Source organism: Nothoprocta perdicaria, unplaced genomic scaffold (assembly GCF_003342845.1).
Source record: "Nothoprocta perdicaria isolate Ctin4 unplaced genomic scaffold, notPer1 scaffold_40, whole genome shotgun sequence".
In the NCBI taxonomy this organism is placed as follows: domain Eukaryota; kingdom Metazoa; phylum Chordata; class Aves; order Tinamiformes; family Tinamidae; genus Nothoprocta; species Nothoprocta perdicaria.
Genome location: NW_020455644.1, coordinates 755,742 through 780,118, shown reverse-complemented (window position 1 = coordinate 780,118; position 24,377 = coordinate 755,742). Strand labels below are relative to the sequence as shown.

The window sequence follows — 24,377 nt, the reverse complement described above, 5'->3', positions numbered from 1 at the left end:
AAAAATGAATGTTAATATTCTCAACAGCAAAAATAAAAAGGTATTTTTCAATGACAAAAATTAATACTAAAATTTGGGGCATTCAGTCACTGAAAATCATTTTGAATCTTCAGCACAAAAATGAACATCGGTATTACAGTATTACAAAGCCCTACAAATCTAATTTTACACTAATGACTTTCAATATCAGAACAAGAAAGTAAAGTCAAATGAAAACATGCAAGAAAAAAATCTGCATGATTTTGCAGGTCAAAGTTGAATGACTCTCTGCGAAGTTATAAATAATAAGCAAGTAAAACCTGTGCACCCCTAATGCAACTCCAACTTTCCAGTGGATGAAAGCATATCCTGGAGAAGTAATGAGTAATAGCAGTAAAATAACATATAATTTAAAAAAAAAAAAAAAAAATCATGGGCTCCTGAAATGACAGCTGTAGCCTGAACATTCCCAAATCACCTTGCACTTTCTCATTACCTACCCGGACAGCACATGCTAAAAGAAAAGCACAAACAGTACTCTGCAGAGGCGATGCAATCCAGGAGATGAAGTGAGGCAGCACAACACACAGGATCATCCAGACTCTTACGACAGTTTGGTCCCACAAGCAATCCAGTCCTTTTCTAGAGCTCACAAACTTCTTTTGGATCTATATATCTATACAGATATATCTATAGATCCAAGATATAATACGGAGAGGATCCATACTCCTACTGTTATACCACTCTTACAATTTTATTTCTTTCCGGTTTATCAGGCAGTTCCTGTTTCTGGCATAATATATCTGATTCTTTCATCACATAGCATAAGTATTTACAGTGCTTTTCATGGCAATTTCCTCAATAAAAAATTAAAAACGAAACAAACAAAAMACAAACAAACAAAATATAGAAAGAGCAGACATGAACCCCTGCTGCCCCAGAAGTTTTTATCTTCAGTAACTATGTAGAGTTCTTGAAGGGGATATCCTCAACTATGCTCCTGAGTTTCCCTAAAATAATGCTGTATAGCAATTAAAAGCAGTTATTTTAAATCCATTTCTACTTTGAATAGTTTCAAAATCAGTCAATAACTTGACTTTTACAGTTTTGTACAAAATTGCTTACTACAATTAAAAGACAGAACAGAATCTTGCAWATAACGCTGCAGTGAATGCACAGTAGGCAAGAGAAATTTTAATCCTTAAGTACACTCTGTAAGACAAGATAGGAATTATTGCACTTACCAGAGGATCTGTCAATCACCTCCCCACTGTATGTACAGGGCCTCTGAAGCGCATCCCTCGCTGCTCCTCCTGCTTCACAGCGGAGCGGTCGGTCATCACGGACGTACATTGGAAAACCATCCAAGTAAAGGCCCCCAAGGCTCAAGCCTGGAAGAGCCAGCACTGCACACTGCCTTCTGCACTTTTACTCGCCCAGCTAATCAAACAGAGCGGAATTTCTGAAGCCTCAGTGAATGCAACGGTGCAAACAATACTCCTCGGTAATACAATGACCAAAGAAGTAAGATTATTTATCATTGTGCTTTGCAAAGGGAAGCAACAGGAGGGTTTCTATATAAAAAAGATCCCCCTTGATTGTCTCTTTGATATTAACAAAAGGCTCTATTCTGTCCTCAGTGTGAGCACATAGTTTCCCTTAGCACTGGAAGACGTTACACATGCACACAGAGGAGTTTTCCCCTTAATCTCTTGTGTTAGCATCCTTCAGCTTCTACACAGCTTTCCACCCATGGCCCCTTTACGAGGGGAAAAACACYCTACATGGTTAAAAGTTAAAAGGAATCCAATGAATCTAAAGGACATAACTTCACAAAGCATGCTGCTATAGTCAGTCAACCCTGGGGTCTAGGGCTAACCAAATAATCTGGGCAGTAAATCACATTCTATATTTATTTATGAGCACATGGACAGGAAACAGATTTTTACAACTGCAGTCATACTTTAAGTTTATACACCAGTTGAAAACCCTTCCATTGAGTAAATAGAAGAATTACATACCACCTAATTTCCRCTTATTTTCAAGATGAAAGTGGTGGGTGTTTGTTTAAAGAAGGCATGCTGCACACAATCGCTTTCAGCACGTATATCTATAAGATCCTCCAGCATACAAAAAACCTTACGATACCCCCACACCAAAGAAAAGCTATTAAGGGAATATTGTGGAACATTATGCAAAGGAGTAACAATCACCTCAACTTTCTTCCTAAGCAAATTTCCAGATCAATTTAAACATAATCCCTTGCTTGAGACTCCACTGCTTTCTATCATGAAAAATCAAAYTCTGCTGTGTGAGGATTGCATTTTCCAAAGAAAGGCAGCTGTGGTTGAAATGCCAATTACCCAGAAGGAATCCTAACAAAAGCAAATGCAATAAGCTATAACTTTACACTACACAGAATAGGCAGTTTCACCACAAATGCAATTGTAACCATGAGAACATGGGTGTCTTTTGAGTCCCATTACATACAGGTAGAACAAGGATATTTATGAGTGGGCAGAAAATACTTGTACTCATTTACCCTGGGAGAAGCATATATATTAATAATAGCTTGCAGACCTGAAGAAGTTCTGCACATTTACTTTGTTTCAAAAGAACATACAAGCTATAACACAGTCCAGAATTTAAACTCTCCCCAAACTGGTATCTTTTCTTTGCGGGAAGAAAAATCCATACTCAGCTGTTATGTGCATATATTCAGGCACATGTTCCATCAAATGTATGGCTTGGTAGAACTCAAAACCTGCTTTTCTTGAGGATAACTCTTTGAATACTGTTAGATAAACATGCAACACTAGATATTTATCAGAAACTTCCTTTAATCAGAAATATCTCCTCTTGTGAATAAACTCTCGAAAAAACAAATTGCCTGTATCTTTGTCATTTTCTTCTTTTTTTCTTTCCTTTTTAAATTATGATAAGCTTGAGACTTCAGTATTCACAGATGAATCATATACTTCCTGTGGCACTAGAGATGCATAAAAATGTAAGACTCTTTGGAAAAAATGAGCCATCAAAATGGATGAATCAGATTTACAAGATCTGTGGGTCAGCTGATCAAATCTCTGGTCCTAACAGTAAGTACCACAGAGAAGAAAGGTATATTGCAACTCACAGGTTTTTACTACCTGCTCACAGTATATGGTTTTTTTCTATCATTACGCCTTGAAACATGAGTTTTTTCTTTTTTATCCAAACTTACGTTAATGTTGAAGTAAAAATCATTCATGTAAATGCCTATTCTTCTTTTTGAATTTATCCACTTAGAGACATCTATTTTACCACAAGTTCCCAAAGTTGATTAAGTATCATATAAAAWAACTCCACCTCTTTCAATCAGTTATCTCCATTTATTGCCTTTCACCATAGTTCTTTGTTCCTGCTGTAAGCTAAAGCAGATGATTTATTTATACACGCACCCCACTAACTGTTCATCCTGTAATCTAAGCTAGTTCTAATTTTTTCAGTACCTCGTCATAGGGAAGTCTTCCCAATGCCACTAATCATTCCTGAGCATTAGGTAGTCCTTTATTGCATTTTCCCGAGTGAGGAAGAACAAAACGTTCCATTCCTGCTATAAGGCAACGCGATGTAAACCAGTTGTAATTCAGTGSTAATTACAAAGCAGGATTTTTATAATTCTATTGTGTTAGTAACTGTGTGGGTCTTTCTTTTTTTCCTTTTTTTTTTTTTTTCCTTTTTTTGTGTTTGAGACACACACGCCTACATTACTGGCTTTATTTTTCTGCAGCAAATGCAGTTAATTTAATATTCAGCAACACACAATTAGGTCAAATTATGGACTCTTAAGCTCTTTATTTACATTTGCAAGCTGTGATTTGCATCTGCCACCACAGGGCCTATTCATTGAGCTTTTCTAGATCCTAGTTCGCCAGCCTTTCTCCAAATTATTGCCACCCACAAATCCTACCATCTCTTTACTCTTTTTTTATTTTTTTTTTTTTGGGGGGGGGGGGCAGGGGTGGAGTGGAAGGTTTGATCATTGTTAGATAATGAAATTAACAGCTTTTGCCCTATTCCTCATATCCATACATCTTCCAGTTAATTTTCTTTGATCTCAAAGTTGCCAATGCACTTGTTTCTTTCTGTGCTTCTTATTCCATAGCCACTTCTAACCTRGAAGTGGAGGACACTGCACCCACAGAAAGAAAACTGGTGCTGGCTGGTCCCAGGGCATGTGCAGAGGGCTCTGTGATTCTTCCCGCATGAGGCAAAGGGTCCACTGGAAGTCACAGAGAATTTGGCTTCTCCAAGAGGGAAGAAGGTAAAAATCCTYTAAGTAGCATATTAAATATACTGAGAAAACAGGAAGGCACTTTCCCCTACACCAGCCATTATGCCAATACAGCAGAGCATCAGATCAAGCAGCAACAATATCCAGAAGAGAAGAGACTCAGCCTTGATGGAAATCATCAAATTCTCAAATATTTCACTAAGCCCATGTGATTGCTACTACTGACAACTGATATATTTTCTTCCTTCTCAGTTCTTAGCGGGGCAATGCAGAAGAGGGGCAATAAGCCAGTCTGAAATACCATATATCAGCRGAATTCATTTCTATTGTTGAAAAAGCATTCGTCCCAAAAGGCCCTCGTATAGCCTCAAAAGCCTGCAAACAGCAATGCTTCTAAGAGCTCACATGCATCCCACAAAAAGCTCTACCTATTTAAATGGCAGCTCACAAATGCAGCTAAAATGTATAAAGAAAGCACTTCTATTTCTGTGATTTTAGGAAGTTCTTTAGTATGCTGGGATGCAGCTAGCCTTCAGTAAGAAATTGCTCCAGTGGCTCAGAAGTGATTTTCTAGCACTGAGAACCACATTTATAGCCCAGTCTCTCTGCTTTTTTGTCTTTCTGAATTTCCTCCATGTTTYTAAAAACAGTTTGTCCTTGTTTACTTCAGCTTTTGTGTCTCCATCTAAAATCATCAGAATCAATGATTCGGAAATACTCCTATGGGAATCTTTTTTTAAAAGCACAGTATCAGATGGTCATTTCTAYCTTAAGAAACAGCTTTCTACAGCAAAAATAGCATTGATTGCCACAGCTATAAACAAAGCATCTGAATATATCTAGGAAGAGGGGAAAATATTTTACTGCCCTTACCTTTATTATCAGTATAAACTTTAAAGTATTGGAACAACATCAGGTAATAGCCTGTTTACCCAGTTCCAGTAATGATTGTAAAGTAGTCCAATAAGTTAAAATCATAAAATGTTCCAGAGTAGCAATTTTGAGCAGAAAATTTTTAGGAGAGAATGATAAATTATTTCTTCTCTTCAGTGGATCAATACGGCACATGCTCCATGTAAAGCTGAGACGACTGCAAGTATCTTCCTTTCTTCATGGACTACCATGTTACAACTGTGAATCGTTCCTTCATATTTCATTTAATGAATTGCCAACTCCCTGCCAATTAAGGAATCTACAGTTGTTGTCAGAGTGCTCCTACCTAATCATCTCAGTTTATCTTTAAAAATTAAAGGAAGTTTCTCAGAGTGAGAAAWCAGAAAATGCATGGACCTTATAGGCTCAAAACTCAGGAAATAAAACAGTATGATTCTTTTGGCCTCTTTTTAAGTCAAGATTAAATTAAAARGCACAACTCATTTAATGGCTGAATTTAGAAAGAGTGGGAAGATGCTGAAAAACTACTCAAAAATAATTAAGGAGGTATATTTCATTTTTGAACATGCATCTACTACTCTTGCATCATGTATTTCACTTGTATCTACTTCCTGCACTCCTGTTTCTATCTCCTACGTCTACTGACATCACATGTGACTGAGTAAACATGTGAGTATCTTGTGAAAAACAGACCTAAACAAAAAGCCTGTCCTAGTCTGCTTAAAAAACACTAGGTAACAAATTGCTGTAACTCAACAGGATCCAAATCAGGCTTTAATGCTGCCCTCCTTGCAAGCTCTCCAGCTACATAGGTCTGCAGTTGTTTAAGTCAAACATTATGATTCTTTACAGCCACTGCTTTGTAAAAACCTGCTATAATCTGGTTCTGATTAGATGCAAACAGGCAAGCAGTCCACTTTTCATCACTAACACAGATTAAAAAATTACCCCTAAAGTTCTTTTAAAATGTAGAATGTTGTATTGAATGGGTCATTTCATTCCTCATTATCTRAAAGCATTTCAACATGAACCTATTCTTACTCATGCAAGGTCTCWAATGTGCATTCAATCCCATTGACATCAGTTGAGGCTTTAGGTCTGATCATCAAGCACATGCATAAGCACCCTCACTGAATACATACTTTCTGAAAGGACCTTCACGATTTCATACATGAGAGCTGCAGAACACTAGCTGAAGACAGGAGAATGCATATGCTGCAAAAACAGTGAGAAAACAAACATACTGAAACATTACAGAAACATCACAAGGAGAATTTGTATCCTGCAGTGGATACAAATATCAGTTACCAAAAGAGATTTTCTCTTGCACAGAATCAGTGACAGAGGCTTCATGGGCAACCTCAAACTAAAGCTGTGTTTTGTATGATCACCCTATTTGTAAGAAGTCTCACTTCTGTGCAAGCACTGCCAAACAAAGAGAAAGAACTGCCAATAAACCAGATAGATGAATTTCAGTCAGTCTGTCCTAGCCATAATTTCCCAAATAACAAAAAAGTCATCTTCTTTTTCACATTTAAAAAAGAGCTATCACTCCAAAAATCAGCTTCTAGCCAAGTACTAATGTTGTAGCTGAAGCTATGATGAAATATTTATAGCATATGGCAAGTTCCTTTTCTGAAAGCAACAAGCAAAAATGAGAAACACAGGCAAATAATTTTCTATATAAGAACAAACAGAAAGAGTAGACATGAACATGCTTGCAACAAGCAACTTAGATAACTTTTGTTCTAGATTGTCCTTATGAGATACATAAGATACCCTTTAACATCTTATATATATTAAAAACCCTAATCCATTATTAGTTTTACTAAGAATAGATTTGTGAAGAACTTTACCTTTTCAAAATAATATACATTTGTTAAAACTCAGAGTGATTTAAAGCTTTGTTTTTGTGTTTATAATGAGAAAGTTTCTAAAATGAACCTTATTTTTATTTATCTTTGGTCATGACCAACAGTTCATGACCACAACAGGTCTGCTTCTCCCAAGGCAATTTTCACACTTTAGGACACTGGCTTTGGCCTAATCGAAAGGAAACACTGCTTTCTGACATGATGAATTATCTTCTTGACATAACAGACAGGATTGTTGATTCTCTCTGAGCTCAATCTTTACTTCATGGTCATTTTTATCAAATCAGTGCTGGTGGTGATGCATCAAATRTTCAGAATTTCAATGAAATTGTCATTCTAAAGGCTTTCAAACTTCTGCAAATATTCCGTTTGGTTTATTTTGCCTGTGGTTCCGTCTCAGTGTCTTTTCATAAGTTTTTGCTGACTCTTTTGGGCAGTTCACAATTTCTTCTGCAGTTCTGTGACTAGGGCTTTGTCCAACATGTCCTGCTCTTAAGATCTAATCTCCAGGTCTCCTTATAACAGATATTAATGTAGTGAGCTTTGTGCTTGTACACCAATCCTGAGTACAACCCATACTGTTTTGTATTTGCAAGCATCCCCTTGTGAGATGCTCTGTATTTGTAGCGAGTTGGAAAAGCCAACGTGCAGTGTATTTTTATACATATATAAAAAATACCTATGTGTTTGTACTATAGCTAAATATATAGTTATACACCAGTATATAGTATATAATTACATAATTGTAGTTTGTATATGCATATAAAAATTAGCAAAATACACAAACACGTATATAAAAGCATACAAGACAATTAACTGCATTAGGTCTAACATACAGATAAAAGTAGTGAATAGATAGAAAAGTCAACAATAGGTATTAAGCYGATCCTTACAAACATATTACAAAAATGTAATCTTCCAAATAACAGTAGTGCCAGAAATTTTCTACATTCTCTTCAGTAGTAGAGGTAGATACTGATTTTGTAAAGGTACCTTCTTTACAGAAATGTAGGCTTTTGAAAATGTATTTAAGATTATTTCTTTACAAAGACTACTATTTTAGGAAAAAACACAAACAATACAACAAAAATATTGTATCATAGTTTTTTTTTTTTAAAAAAAAAAAGACAGTATGGTACTTTATGCATTAATGGTCCATAATGTTACTGAACAAGACTACAAGAAAGACACTTCACTTGCACTTGCTTGTCAGACAATTACTCTTTGCTACCATAATACTTCATGTGCATACTTCCAAGGAAGACTCATGAACGTACAGGTTCATTAAGGGAATGAGAGAATCGATTGTAAAATGGAAAAGGCCGAGTGAGGTCATATTTCAAAGAGATGAATATGGTACACTCCATTATGTTGTAATCAGCCTCTCTCTTTCATCCTAAGAACTGTAATAGTCTATCCTAATTTTCAAAACGAGTAGAAAAAAAAAATCTCACYGCCTGCTTCGTACCTTCATCCCAAATACAGTGAGGAATTCAAATGTGCTGCAGGCAGTTTCCATTTACCATGGTCTTTGGAGCAGACGGTATTGATGTTGCTGACCATTTTTCTCCTTAATAAGAAAAACATTCAAATGCTACTAATATTGCTGCCTTGGCAAACCACATTTAATAGATGGGACTTGCCCTGTACATGACACATAGAACATCAATCAAGGCTGAATTTTATTTCAATTTATTATGGTTGCTGTCTAAATGAAAAAATGCTTATATCGTTAAAGTGTCTTACAATATAAATGTGCAAATGATGTAATCACCCATTTGGGGAGAAAATTCTGATTTTGATTAAAAATATCTACAGTTCAACTTCTAAATATTTAATAAATGTAAAAACAAAAAATGCAAGCACATTAAGAAGTCACAGTAATTGGTATCCATGCTTTAATATGGTTTTGCACCTGCTAGCTTTTACCTTTAAAGATGAGTTTACTAGGTATTCTTCTTTTAAAAYGGTAAGCTGTCTTTTTTAATCATCTAGAATAAATTAAACTTCATTCAAGACTTTAAGTGATTATTTATCACATTTCTTTTCTTGCTAAGGTCAGCTGTGTCCAGACTCTGTAGCTGCTGGCCTGCAAAAGCCCCCTAAGCTTTTTCAAGGAAGCAACTCCGGACACCATACTCCTAAATGAGTAGAAAACAGCTTCTTGTAAGACTGAAAATACTYAATTTCATAATTTACTAGTATGCCCAACCCTATCCCAATTCTACAGGCCAAATTTAAGGCTTAAGCACACTGCAAGTGTGTTTAAGTAACAACAACCGACTTCACCAGGACTTGACCATGCTCAACGCTCTCTGATCAACTACACTCAGGATTGTACATGGCTCTAGTGAACATCATAAAGTGCCATAAAATCTAGGCTATTCCAATGTTACTTAGACCCCTTTAAACTACCTTATAATTCCTCCCAGATTATTGCTTATTGACATACAATTACTATACAAAACAAAATCCCCCCACCTTAAAGCAGTCATTGCATTCATTTGGCAGTGCTCAGGATAATGCATTGTTAAGCATTTATTCTTCTTTGATGGTGCATACCAAATWTTATAAGCACTCAATAGGCCAGAAAACTCACTTTTACTAGAATATGAGTTCAGCAACTTTCCAATGTTCTTCTTACTCAAGCAAAGGTGTTTGCAAAGGAATTTGGTCACTGCAAGTAAAAGATRGGAAATGCAAACATTTTCTCTCAGCGCATATAAGAAACTCTGATAGTGAAAGAGATTGAACATATCCGAACTAAGGGAATCTGTAACTACACAGTGTACCACTTGGTTCTGCAGTTCATCAGATGGACAATATGGAAGGAGCCCTTGCTTGTGGAAAAGTCCCTTTATCTTTGATGAGAGGAAAGAAGGCACACCAGGCATGTGAGATGTTGCTTTTGATTCCTTCAGATAGTAGCCAAGAAATAAGGAGCAATTTAAATCTGGCCTTTTAAGAAACAATGGGTAAATAACTGGAGGAAGTGCAAGAAAATTACATGACAGGTAAATGAGACTTTTATAAAAACACTGTATATTGTAAAGTTTGCCAGAATGCATTGAAAGGAGAAGAGCCAGTTAAATCACATCCTGCTGCAGCTGTCCAACTTCTGAGCTAAAACATTCATATTAATTTCATTAAACAATTAAAGGAGGAAATCCAAAATATTATTACAAGTATGTTGGCTTGACATTGTCTCTTTTCCAGATTTAACAGCAGATACAGTATTCTCAGCTTCAAAGGGTGATGAATTTATACAAATTGGGGGAATTCACACCCTGAGGGCCACAGAACAGTTCTATGGAAACCCTACAAAATATAAACTCCACTGTACACTTCTGACATAGCCATTTTCAAAAAGAAAGGAAGGATATTCCAGTAGTTATGGAGCTGGCAAGACACTCAGAGATCTCAATTTAATCTCCTTGTCTGCCAGACTTCCTTCCAAAACTCAGACAAAGTAAGTAATTTTCTTTACCTCAGTTTCCCGTCTTTAAATTGTGGACCATTTATGAGCCTGAATCAATCAAGTTTTAAACAAAGGAAAAATATATCACTTTCTTCGGGAGTCTCCTTCTCTGCTCAGACAGAAGGTCACTTGAAAGTTCAGTCTTCGGAGTGTTTGGGAAGCACATTGTTACATATCTTTAAATCAACAAAATACATTAGGAATAAGTAACATGTCTAATGTTCCAGCTCTTAATGTCACTGGATAGCTCTCTCCAAATCAAAACTTCAGCTCTGTGATGGAGAGATAGAAGAATGAGCACTGGTGAAACTAATAAACAAAATGCATTCATGGCCCATTACTTCAAATAACTTCACTATATAAATAGTCCACTCATAAAATAATGGCCTCAATTAACTTTTAATTCTCACACAATGAATTTGTAATGTGTTGCAAGGATTAAAAGTTATGCATGACTGTCACTATTTTAGAAGTGTTGCAGCCTGGAAGTACTACCATATTTTCCACTTGATTAAAAGCAGCTCCTAGTCTCCCTCCTACTCCAGACTTCCTTGTCCTGCAAGCAAAAATAGCATTATAAAAATAATACTGTATGCTGTAGCTCCTGTGCTGCTAGTTGATGGCGATGCTCAGCTTTGCCTCTGAAAATTCATAACCACGTTGCTCCAGCACTACCACACACTGGAAAGTCAGAGGGTTACACCAGACAGGTAGGCCTGCAATTACATTTGGGATGTTTTAAGTGCTGAGAATGTAAGTGCATACATGAAGCTTCCTTGTTACAGCAAGGTGGAACAAAGCAGCTTTTCTGAGACACCCACCAGGTTAAATAAAAGTTAAGAGCCACTGCTACAGGAAACAGCAAATTGAGAACAGGTTTGAAGCAGCCTTGTAGAAGTGAAAGAGTTTTTCAGATATTATGTGGACATTTTAATAAAAAAGCATAATACAAAGGCAGACAATTTTTTAAACTCCAGATACCTAAAAAAGACCTCCCAGCACTCAGCAGTTCTACAGTTTTCCAACCACCTAACATGCACTGTTTTAGCACAGAAAACTAAGTTTGTGGAGAAAGACAGTACATTTGTCACATGCCCTTGCTTTCATCCTGCAGCACAATGGACGGGCACTGATGAGAGAACGCACAGGCCATTAATTAACCAAACACCAACAAAACCCACTCTAACAAAGACTGCGGCATTCATGGTGTCACTTTATGAACCAACCCTGGTACACACAGATGCTTTTTGTCCCATGGGTTTGAGCTAAATCCTAGGGAAATTAACTACTAGAGGAAACCAGGACAGAAGAGGTGAGGGCCCGGGGGGAAGAAAACAAACAAACAAACAAAGCTTTAAAGCTTTCAGTTGCAAAATCTTGCTGAAAAGACAAAATAATGCTTCTCAGGAACACAGAAAGAAGCAAGAGAGTAAGTCTCATGGAAATCTAAAATGGACCTCACTGTGCCAATCTAATTTATCTGAAAAGTGCTCTCACGGTGAAGTGATAGATGGAACAGATATTAAGAGCTCGCATAAGACAGATCTAAATCTAAAACCTGCCAACACCTATTATCCTCAAAACATGTTCAGGGCTATGCCAGGACTTCTGCCTGTGGGTTAGTCTAAGGCATGAAGGGAGGAGGAAAACAAACAAACAACAACAACAAAAAAAACCCCACCACCACTTATTCAAGGAAAAGAAATTAATGAAATACACGGAAAATATAGCTGCTTTCCATCTACCGCTTTCCTTCCAAGCACTGTCTTATTTTAATATATTGTTAATACAGGATGTCATCAAGTGTCCCTAGTATGTTTTGTATACATCCAAGAAAACTGCATACACTGACAAAGATGCTTCTGTTTTTGCACAACACATGGCTTTTTTTTACGATATGTTCTCTCTTGAAAACTACTCCTTCACAAAATGAAAATTCAGCAAAATCTCTAATAGCTTTCATATTTCAGTCTAATAGGTAGCATGGCATTGCACTGCCACCCACCTTTGCTACAATATTGCACAGCACATTTAACAGACATTTGCTTCCTTCATAGAGTCCTTACGCGCAGCTTCTGCAGGACCTTAGTATTAACATTTAACAGAGTCTATGAGCATAAAGCACATTTATGAACACCTGCTGGAACATTTTATTTGCCTAAAGAGTTTTATTATAACTGTTAAATTTTCTTGCTATGCTTTATGGTCCAAATCCTGGTCCATTTTTTTCCTAAACTCCCATTGACTTCAACAGGTATTAGATTTATCTGGATGTTGTTTCCCATACAAATTCCATATAGCTTTAAACAAAATCRGATCATTTCTAAGCACAATATCAGACAGAAAACACTGGTAGGCAACACTTCTAAAAAAGCTGCATCTATCCTTGAAATGGAGTAAGGTATTACAAACACTCCCTGTATCCCATGTACAAAAACCCACGTCCTTGCTGGAATGTGTTACCCTAAACTCTTCCGCTGCCTACTCAGACCACTCACTAATGCTTTTGTCCTTCACATTAAGCCACCAGAACTGAGAACACAGCCAGGTCGGCAGTGCTCACCTGCACGCAGCTGAGGCCCTCTGCAGCACCACAGCACTGCCTGCACAAGGTCCATCTCACCCAGCAGGGCCTGTTTGAGCAGCAGCCCCAAGAAGACTTCGCTGAGCAGCTCATGCCAAGAGTCTGACTCTTCTGAAGATGTCCTCTACAACCCTCTCACTTTGGTAGAGCTTTGCCATCGCAAGTTTATGACACCTCTGTGAACCTAAGTACCAACACATACTGGAAAGAAACACAGCTGCCCACAGCCTAAAAAAAATATAATAATCAATGATTATTTAGACTATTCAGTCTACAAGGAATCTCTCTAAGATTTGACTTCTTTTGGAAATATATAGACCTTCCTTCAAAGGTCACTATAGAAAGTCCGAAAACAGTCAGATGAACAGCTGGTAAATGTTAGATAGGTAGGCAAAAGGCACTTCTGTTTCAAAAAAGCTTGACAGTAAATGCTTGATTCAAAGCATACTATGAAACAAACAAAAAACAAAACAATTATAAAAATGAAATTACAGACACAATGATGAATGGAGGCAGGTGAAATGTTAAAAGATCTATCACCATACACAAAAATCATTGATTTTCCCTGATTACTACTTAGGTGATCAGAGTGTATTAGGTACTAGTTGCCTGCTTGCTCTAGATTTTATTAATGCTCCAATATCAGACACACAATTTGGAAATCAATGCTTACTTCATCATTTTTCTCTGAAGGATTCTATTATTCACAATTGATTTAACAGAAATGAAAGGCTTACCATTAACAAGAGCCAGCTGCTGACACTTCTTAGATGAATTATTGAACTTCTAAAAGTGAATTAACTTAACCATCACCAAGACTTATTGTCTGATGTTTCTCATACCAAAGTCAGTGTTTTTATAATTATAGAACCAAATGGTAGAAAGCAGCTCCCCTGACATCTCCTTAAAACATCCACCATAATCAATAAGTAAAATTTAAGATTACTTCAAGGATACAAATAAATAGGAGTTATAGACCAAATTCTTACTGATGTCAGTGAGGCCTCACCACCTAACTGCTTTTTGTGCCTTTAAATAACCCACATCTTTACAAAATTTAAAGAAGCCAGTCTTCTCAGACTTTAGAAATAAACTAATTTATGGAAAGTTGTGTCATCTAGCAAYGAGATTCATACAAAGCTCACTACCTAGGGCTGGGTTAGCAATAGGAAAGAAGACCATGTCCTCCTAAAAGCATGCAGAGGAAGACTCAATTGCTTTCAAGTACAAGATCCATCTTTACCAAGATGAAAGTAGTAAATATTAGATACTAGTGCAAGCAGAAAAAAGAACCGCAACTGAATCACCAAAAGCACTGTGCAAACAAAAACCAGAAGGCCTATACATAAAACTTGCCATCTGACTGAACAGATCCCTACTCAGAACACAAATACACCATGCTCATTTTACAAATTAAGAACTGCAGACTGTGCAAGGTGAACTCTGTTCCTCCAATAAACCTAGGGAATTCCAAGGCTTTTTTATTCTGCAGACTGCAAAGCTGGCTACAGAATTGCACCACCCCAATCAACAGAAAGAAAAAGTCTAGAAAAGGCAGTTCACCAGAGCAGCAGAAATTTGCACTCCTATTTTGCAATCTCACAAGCAGCCTCGATGAATGGGCTCTCCCTAAGAGGTACACAGCTAGCAGTGGTGAAAAACTCTGCATCTCAACAGCCCTCGTCTACAGGGCCAATGTCTACAAACAGTTCACTGTCAAGTTGTCAGGAGCTGTACCTAGCAAAATACCATCCCTACGCTAATCCATAATAGCTGGCTTAAAGTGGTTCAAAACAATGCTATATGGGGACCTATGTCTCCTTTACTGCTTTAGCCTATTTTGCAAGCTCAGCTTTGGCATACTTACCTCTGGAACCGCCCAGACAGACTTCATTTCAAGATCAAGCTGAGAGCCTACATGAGATTCATTCAGAAAGTACTCTGGACTAATAATGTAAATCCCTAATTTCTGCATCCTGTTTATGGTGAAATGATGATGYAACAGACCCATTAAAGCTTTGTTACACAACCTGGAAGTTGACTGCTGCCTCAAATCACCAGAGCTTCTTCTCAATACTCTCAAAGGATTTCACAGCTGGAGGCAAAGCATCTGGCCTTTTGGCACAGTGTCTGAGGAAGACGCTTTTAGAAAAAACCCAATCTCTTCTTTACTGTTGTATTGCTCATTGCCAAAGCCCCTTATTCTGTTGTCACCCAAATCTCACTGGAACAAACTTATTAAAAATTTCATTTCCACTAAACAAAAAATTTAGAAGCAATAAAGGAAGGGACAGGTAACATGACTGCCAGACAAGTCATTTCACTAAGGAATCAGAATTTTAAAGAAAATTAAAAAAGGCTTCAGCTGAGAATATTTAAGTGCAGATTTTCCATAGAACAGCACTTGTTAAACAGTGGCTCGCTAGTTAGAACGTAAGTCAGAGCTAATCAGATGGATGCATAAAACACATCTCAGCAAGCAGTTCACAATAATCCATTTAAAAACAGAGGCATTCTAAGTTTCCTATGTCTTTCTTGGAGTCAATTTTTTCTYCTTTATTACTCCCATTATTAGGAGTTTACACCGTGGGGGACAGGTACAAGAGTGGTCCTACCAGTTCTAATGGGAGTAAATTGGTCATAACCTGGCACTCAAGAAACTTTTCAACTCCACAAAGGTTTTCATTTATTTTTTTTCCAGTTTAAAAATAAAACTGTATTATTTTGACTCATAATTAGAGCTGCTCCTACAATGCAAAATAAATAGCACTGCTAGTAAACCTCAATGCTATTCCGAGATAAAATTGTATTGGCAGAACTTTCAAAGAACTTCCTTTTAGATCAGAGGTAGAATTCAATGTTAGCATAACTGTAGAAAACTTCACTGAAATTGTGTTACATATGCTTATTTATTGTAGCTCTGAATTGGCATTAAATTTCTATAATGCAAACATATCTGGCTGAAGTGGAATTTAAACAGAATCAGTTCCAAAATTTATTTCCCACATGTGTATAATATATTAATATTGACTTCTATGAACATTCTGAACCTCAAGAATACCTTCATGCATCTTACTAAATATCATAACCATGTTACAGTTTTCTTTATTTGCTATTCTTCAGGCGCCAAACAAAATTCTAGTTGCAAGACCTATTTTTTCTGTAGAAAGGTGCACTCAAAATACCATAAATCTGATATTTCATAACTTCAGAATGTTTAACTTTGCTAACAACTTTCTAGAAGGCTTTTTTTTTTTTTTTGGCATGCTGTATCCCAATCTTTTAATTTAGCCGTCATGCAGCAGTGCTTTCTCAAACATTCTGCAGATGACCACAACAGACAGCTCAATACAGATGACCAGTGCAATATCAGATGCCTTTGGATAATCAGGGCACATTGGACTGATTGGTGCAACAACCTGCAAGAAACCTACACCCCTTTTAGAGCAGCAGTTGAAAGCAGCTGAGTTGAGTCCCTCAGCACTAATGTCAGACAGCTGAGGTGAGCTCAAGAGGGTCAGAGCCAAGGCCATATTTCTTATCCCACTCTCCTACTCTCACCTGGGATAGGAAGGGTTTTCTCAATCACAGAGTGAGCAACAGGTGCATTAAAGCAGCTAGTGAAGGCAGCTTGATAGAAGTGGGGAAGTCCCATGTCCACAAGGAACCRGGCCCACGTCATGTTTTCCAAGTGACACTGCTCCTCCTCCGGCTCCAGCAGCTGTCATGCTACTTTTAGAGAAGCCAGTGACTTGGGCTGGTTGCCAATGTTTATTTCCAAAGCAGCATAAGTCAGAGAAGAGAAAGTGATTTTTAGGCTTTTGTATCTTACCAGATCTTAAAATAAATGAACAAAAAAACCCTTAATTGTCTTAGAAAAGAAAAAGGCATTTCAGTTGTCTAAGAGTTAACTTCTTGTCACTATGATCTGCTGCAGACAAATGAGGTGTAAAACTTTATGTAAAAAAAAAAAAATAAAATAAAAGGAAACTTAAATACAAGAGTATTTCTATACCCAGACTCTAGCCACAGGTTACTTAGCCTGGTAACATACAGGTCTTGAATGCAGTCATTCAGATAATGCACTGAAAATCCTGTATTACCAGTCTAATGGCAATATTCTTGCCTATTCTCCTTGTCCYCCAATCTTTTTTGGGTGATAAAAATGACAAAAGGGTGTAGACTGGGTTTATTTTATTTGGGGTTCTTAAGAACTTGCATCCCATGTATTGCAGCTCACCAACTACTTCAGGTAACTTGGCTAAGCACATTTGTAAGACTTGATTGTAAAAGTCATGCTGCCCACACATAATCAGATATCTTTTTAATAAAATACAACACTTATTTTAGACATTTAGTCCCTTTAAATTACTTCTGTTGAATGGCTTAAGAGGTGATGTTTGAGTTCAGACCTCAAGTGTAAAATAATATATCAACTACAGAGTTATACAGATTCAAATAAGGTTAAAATGTAGATACTTTAGGCATTTTATACCTAACTCCACAAAAATAAAGCATATATTTGTGTGTAAATATATATATCCTTTTTGTAACAACTATTAATTTTCTATATATATTTATATGTATAAATAAAAGATATTCAGGAACTTAAGGCCAATTTGCTGCAGATTACAGTAGAATCTCATCATCATCTCACTCCCCACCCACCTCCCCCCCCAACTATGGAAATAATATACCACAGGCCTTTCAGGAAGACTTTGATTTTCAAAAGTATGCAGTCTCTTTCCTTCCCAAAACACATTTTTATTCAGACTAAATCATGCCTTATGGGACACACTCAGGAGGAAGAAAGGGGACATGCAACTGGCATTGGGACATGCTGCCAGTGCAGAGCTGCCAAAAACACACAGCAGGGAGCATGTTTTGGCTATCATGAGCAGAATAAGCATGCACTCCTTAACCACTGCCAGCTGGCACTCTTTCCAAATACAGAATATTCACTAGGCAGTTTGGAGACTGGACATACTCCTAGCCTTAAACCATGCTCCCATAAAAATGGGCTGCTCAGATACCTCATTAAGTTAGGCCCATGCCCTAACTTACTGCCAAATGAGAAAGACTATGAACTTTATAAAAGAATCCTAATATTTCTGCCTAAGCACAAAGAGAAGAGAGGGGAAAGAGAAAGAAGGAAAGAAGGAAGAAAAATAAAAAAAGAGAAAAAGAGAAAAAGACGAGAGAGAGAGAGAGAGAGAGAGAGAGAGAGAGAGAGAGAGAGAGAGAGAGAGAGAGAGAGAGAGAGAGAGAGAGAGAGAGAGAGAGACCCTAACAGACCCTACAGTTTAGAGCAATTTTAGGAGAGTTGGAAGAAGCTTTTGCCCACATCTCAAGAATGAGAAATAGCATCAAGTCTCCACAATGTGTGGATATAAATTATAAATTCCAGAAGCCCAGCATACCAAGGATACATACCAGCATGCAGTAACAGCGGCTGGGACTGTGATTACAAAACTACMCTATCATGTTTAACACAGCCTCTAACAAGCCTCACGAAAAACTTGCTCCCTGCCCTGTGTGCTGGGGCAAGTTTGTGGACAGAAGATTAATGCTTCCCTCCACCTGCTAATGAGTATATAGGTCCCCTGGGCTTTGCACCAAGGGTACTTTGTCCTTAGGATGAAACAAGGAAATGGGAATTAGTGTTCTCTTCTACCTGCATCTAGTATTCCCAGCAACACTTCCAATTGCTAAATGTRTATTATTTCAACTTTATCTACCAAAAACATATTTTATCTCCACAGGTTAACCATGATTCCAATTATATTTTCAAAGAGCACAGTTAAAAGGAGACCAAGCCAACAGGGGGGCACTTCTCATTTTTAAAATGCTTACCTGATAGAGTGTACCTTGGTACTTTCCCTGTAAGTGTTCTATTCATTAACTTTGTGCTCCATTTTCAAAGTAACTGCACTCCTTTGGATTTCCCTTTCTCTAATGCTGATAGCCTGCTGTCATGGACCRAGCAGCTCTAAAGGAAGAAATGTGCCAAAGACTGCCTTGCAAAGGAGAGGGCACTAATTAAAATCTTCATTTCTTTCAGGAAATTCTACAAGTGGATTTAAACTTACCCCTACACCATACCTTTGCTCCTGAGAACTGGAAGCAAGTTAGAGTCTGACACTGCAGCAGTTTCCACAGACTGAAGCCAATTTGACGTCCTGGAAAAAGAACAATAGGAAAGAGTAGTTACAAAGTATAATTTTTCAAGGCTTAAGGTGGACACACTCACATCTGAACTATGATATTGAGGGAAAAAATACAGCAGATCTTAGTGCCACTTTCAGTACCACAAACAAGAATCAAAAAACAGAACATTGCTTCTCCCGAGGTCCCTGGGCATGGATTGCTCAAGTGTTTGTGACTTGCTTTCCTCTTGTTCCCTGTGAACACCCCTGTCAACTGCGACACAGCATCTCCTCAACCCCAGCTCCAGGGAAAGGTCAGTGCCAKAATCCCCTGTGAGCACCTGCAGGAATTTCAGGACTGGTCACCTACATCTGCATCAACAGGGAACACATGCAACTAGCTTGCCCTAGCTTACTTGACAGAACTTATTCTTTTGTTAAAGGGGAAATTAATTTCAGCAAAATTTTAACAACGTAACCTCTACCAAACCTTCCAAAAGGGCCCTATCCCTCTCAATCCACTCCTCCCCAACAAGAAAAGCAGGACAATAAAAAAATGATGTAAAGTGTGTTTAAAATAAGTAATTTTTATGCACATACATATAAATATATTCATATGTAGATTAGTCCATACACACTATTCCATCTTCTGTGAAGATGAAATGTGCCTGGTGTCAGTCAGACTTCACCTAAGTGGAGAAATCTCCAGCCACAAAGGGCAATTCTGCATCTCTCTGTCCTATCAGCAGCACTACAGTACAGTGAGCAGGGAACTAATGCAGTTCTGCTCTATCCAGCCTTTATGACTCGTAAGATGACTTTGAAAACACTTATCAGCTTGATTCCCAGATCAGGATAAATGCTAGATCGATGACACCCACTTACTAATATTGACTAGGTTTCATAAAATCCAACYACAACAAACTGACTTTTTACTTTTTTAATTAAAATACAAATAAAAATTTTAAAAGCACAGATCTATCAAGGTTATTCCCATACCACAATCCTGTTAAATCAGACACAGTTTTTCCCACACTTCTCATGTGACTCTACTGGTACTTGGTCTTTTTCTTAAGCTTATATCAACAATAACACATGTATTTCAGCTTTTATTTAAAAGAAAAATTCTCTTTTATATGTGGAGAATGCTAGAAAACTCATGCTGAATATAAGATCTAAATAAATGAGGCTAGTAAACAGGATTCAAAACTTCTTATATCTTCTCACTACCAAGCTACTCTGAGGTCTTGTGGAAGGCTGCCTTAAAAGTGAAAAGCTCAAAGTACAATGCTTCAAAATGTGCATTGTTAGGATAGTAAAGACAAAAGTAAAGCTCAAGATAAGGGGCAGAATGCCAAGCCGCAGCTTCCCATCCCGACTGGGAGCGCGAGATGACGCTCCTCCCTCCTCCCCCAAGCCCATATTCCACCACCTCCTGCCTTCCTCCACGTGCCATTGCACAGGTAGGCTGCTCCTGGAGGGCAGGGATGCTGAAGCCTGAGCACCCTGCAGAGCACACACCGCGGTTACTCCAGCTCTTCCACAAGCCTGCTGTACCTCTGCAGAAGCGGGCACACACGCACGCAACCGCAGCGGTCCAGATTGATGGTGTCTGCTTGCACTGCTGCAGGTTACACTCTTCCTCTGAGGGGCTTTCTGAAAAGCTGAACTGGATTCCCGACTTAAGACTGAATTGCAGTGTTTTATTGAATTGAAGAATAAGTAAAATAATAATATTCAATAATATTGAAGAATTAGTAAAAGAATTTAATGTCATTTTTAAAAAAATATTTTTGTAGGGAGGGGTTTTCAAGAACTCTTTCCCTCCTTCCTTCCCCACAAATAGCATAAATCCCTCTACTGTTGAATACTCTCATTTGAGCCTTGTGGGCATCAATACACAAAGTTCATGCCATCTCAGTGAAATACTGCTTGAACAAATAACATTTATGATCCATATAATATAGACTACTTGGTCATCGCTAACTCAAGGAAGCCTGCAGCCACTCAGCCAAAAATCTATGGGCATTTTCAGTGATGCTATTGGGGCTCCACACGGTCATCCAAGACAAGACGCACTGTTATTCTGCCCCCCTTTGCACAAACCTGGCAGAGAAATACAAAGCGATGGTAACACGGACAGTGCAAACATGATGCCACAGTTAACACTGGTGAATACTCATTCAAAAAAAGGGTAAGAGAAACTGCTTCAGTCAAATCAGGACCCAACAACATATCAGCAAATGATCAGAGAGCTTCATGAGCCTTTTTCTTATATATGTATACACACACACAAACTTTTTTTTCTTTACACAAAACTAMTACAGCCATTTCATATGAACTATTTCAAATCAAATATATGTTACAAATTTCCTCTAAGTTGAAAAGAAATCATCTACACTGACTAGGACTACACCAGTGAATACTACGACTTGAAATGCTTTAAAATCTATTTGCCATGTGTTGTATTCTCTACACATATCAGCAAGACTGCAACTAATCACAGCAGGGCTATAAAGGCACTTTAGCCCATAGACAGCTTAAAGTCGTTCCCTTTGGACATGGTCCTTACTGAGCTGTTTCTATTTTAAACTATGTTGGACATGGGTACTACACAAAGACTTCTCTGACCCTGCAATCAAAAAATCAAGAATATGCTTAGAATTACKTAGCAGAAGTCTACAGGAAGCAGCAGACTCCATGGGAAGTCTTCTTACAGAATCACAGTAATTTAGGTTGGAAAGGACCTCTAGAAGTCACCTAATCCAAGTCCCTGATCAAAGCAATACTACTGTCAAATTTAGATAAAGTTGTTCAGAGTCACATCAACTTTCAAAAATCTCCAAGAAAACAAACCTCCAGATCCCTGGTCCAACACATAACCATGTTGGTTTTGCTTTTCCCCCTAWGGATCAGTCAGAATTCCCACTTCCAACTTGTGACAGTGGAAGGGCCACCTTGGAGCGTACACCTTGGGGAAGAGTCTCTCTTCTCCGCAGYAGCTCTTTAGGAAATTTGAAGACAGCAGTGCACCTTCATCTTCTCTTTTCCAGCCCAAACAAAGCTGGGTTGCTCAGCTCCTTTCTCCCCACATGCCCCAGCTCCCAAGGAGGTCTACAACCCTCAGGTTGACCAGGCCTCTCATGTACGGAGCGGCCCAGTGCTGGGCCCTGCTTTCCAGGAGACCCCTCCGAGGGGATTAATCTCTTCCTTAAATCTCAAGCAGCCCACTGTGCCATAAGCTTCCATCAATCACATCAATTCCTGTCTAACAGCACATTTTCATCAAAAAAAAAAAAAAAAAAAAAAAAAAAAAACACAAAACCACCCACTTTTATTCATCCACTTCTGCTCCCCCAGAATAAGGGATTATGAGCAAGGCAGTAATATGGGGGACACCAAATAGCCCAGCTCCATACTGTAATATAAACAAGAACACTAACAGTGTAGCTAACACTCTTTTCTAAGAAGCTTTCCACCAAGAGGCAGATGATACAACCACTGACGTCAACATAATTTTGGTGTGAGAAAAGATGACAAAAAAAATATCTTGAGAAGTAAACTTGCAAATTAATACAATAGATCTGCAAAGTAATACATTYCTTCTACCATCAAAATATTTTCAAGTGAAATAGTCTAGCTAAAATATTGACATCCATTGATGGCTGAAACAAGCTGGCTTCTCCAAGTTGAAGTTCTTTAAAATATTTACAAAAACACACACAAAATTCTTCACATATCTCACCTGATCAAACAGTACTTCTTCACAGGTCACCAAGCAGACCAGCTACCTTGCTTTCTGACCTCAAAGTAAGTTCTTCTGCAAACAGCCTCTGAGGAGCAACACAAAGGATTCAAGGGAGACTGGGCTACTTTATCAGTGGCATTACGGATCACGTGAACAGAGATTACTCCAGAATACCCTTTGTTAAAAGCAACTGAATGAARAAACATCTTTAAAGAAAACTGCATGCAGTTTAAAATGCAGCTATACAACTTCCTGTAGTTGACCCCAGAAAAAAATAAGAGACATATGATCTGTAACTTCCTTTGACTTTTCTTTGAACTCTGGATGGAAATCCTAAAAAGCAGAAAATTCTTATTAGTAACTTCCAAATTAAACTCCCAAGTAGTTTCTAATGCCAAAATATCTGCATGCATCAATAACACTGGCTAAATMACCTCCTCTTACAGAGGAGAAATAAATATTTAAGTACCACTTTGCCATGCAGTGTACTGAATTACTCTGACAAAGTGAGTAAGACATGCCACTCACTTGACAACATCAATTCCAAAACAGCTGTGGAGAATCTAGAGCTAGGTCAAAACAGAGACAAAAGGAAGGACATAAAAGAGAGTGACTTTTACAGCTCCTGGGTAGAGAGAGCACTGCTCTGCACTTGGCAGTGCAAAGCGGGCCATCACAGGGGGTGAACTGCCTTCTCATTAGAGACCCATGAAAGGCAGCTTGCTGTACAACTTCATAGGAAGCTCCCCATATGCAAGAATGGGATTAATAAAGATTCAATTTAGCATTCATTTAGCTTGTTTTCTATTATATTGCTACATGTTGCTGCTGCAGGGAACAGCTTTCTCGTATCTGACTGGGAAAGASTTAAAAACTTTCAGAATCATGACTGCCAAGGGTTTGGACAAGCCTGCCCTGGACCTACAACTATGTTGCGCCAGTTCAAATACTGCTTCCTTAGCAGCCACAGAAGTTTAGCACAAGCAGAACAGCACAAAATATGGTTTTACATAAATGCATATGAAAATACTTATACAAACACACGTGTGTATACCCATTTGTCCACAGGGCACATGAACCGTAAGTAGAACTCAGCGTATTACAGACATATCCAAAATAAACAAACCTTTAGCAATTTAATAACACACATAGTTGCAAGTAATAGTCTGCATATTCTGCTGCAAAACTGGAAGTGAGTGTGCTCGCAGCCCTGGGCTGAAGTTTAGCAGTGCCCCATGCCAGATTTGTGAAGCTGGAGTCAAGCTGCAGAACTGCACCAGAAACAGGAGAGAAACTCCAGCCTCTCCCAGGAGAGGCTCCTGTGCCTCTGCCCAACGCAGCACGCAGCCCAGGAGCTTTGCGCACGACCTGGAAAGGCTTTGCCATTGCATGTCTAAA

General features: G+C 38.1%; 1 protein-coding gene across 1 annotated transcript in view; it reads right to left on the bottom strand.

Annotated features, from left to right (window-relative positions):
• The window catches only part of RARB (retinoic acid receptor beta), a 300,368-nt gene extending 277,342 nt beyond the window's left edge, over positions 1-23,026 (bottom strand). The window contains exons 1-2 of the mRNA XM_026045522.1: positions 22,977-23,026; positions 19,188-19,264 (exon numbers count right to left, since the gene is read on the bottom strand). The gene's annotated coding sequence lies outside the window, so the exon portion shown is untranslated. The remainder of the gene's footprint in view (positions 1-19,187; positions 19,265-22,976) is intronic.
• Between the last annotated feature and the right edge of the window lie 1,351 nt (positions 23,027-24,377).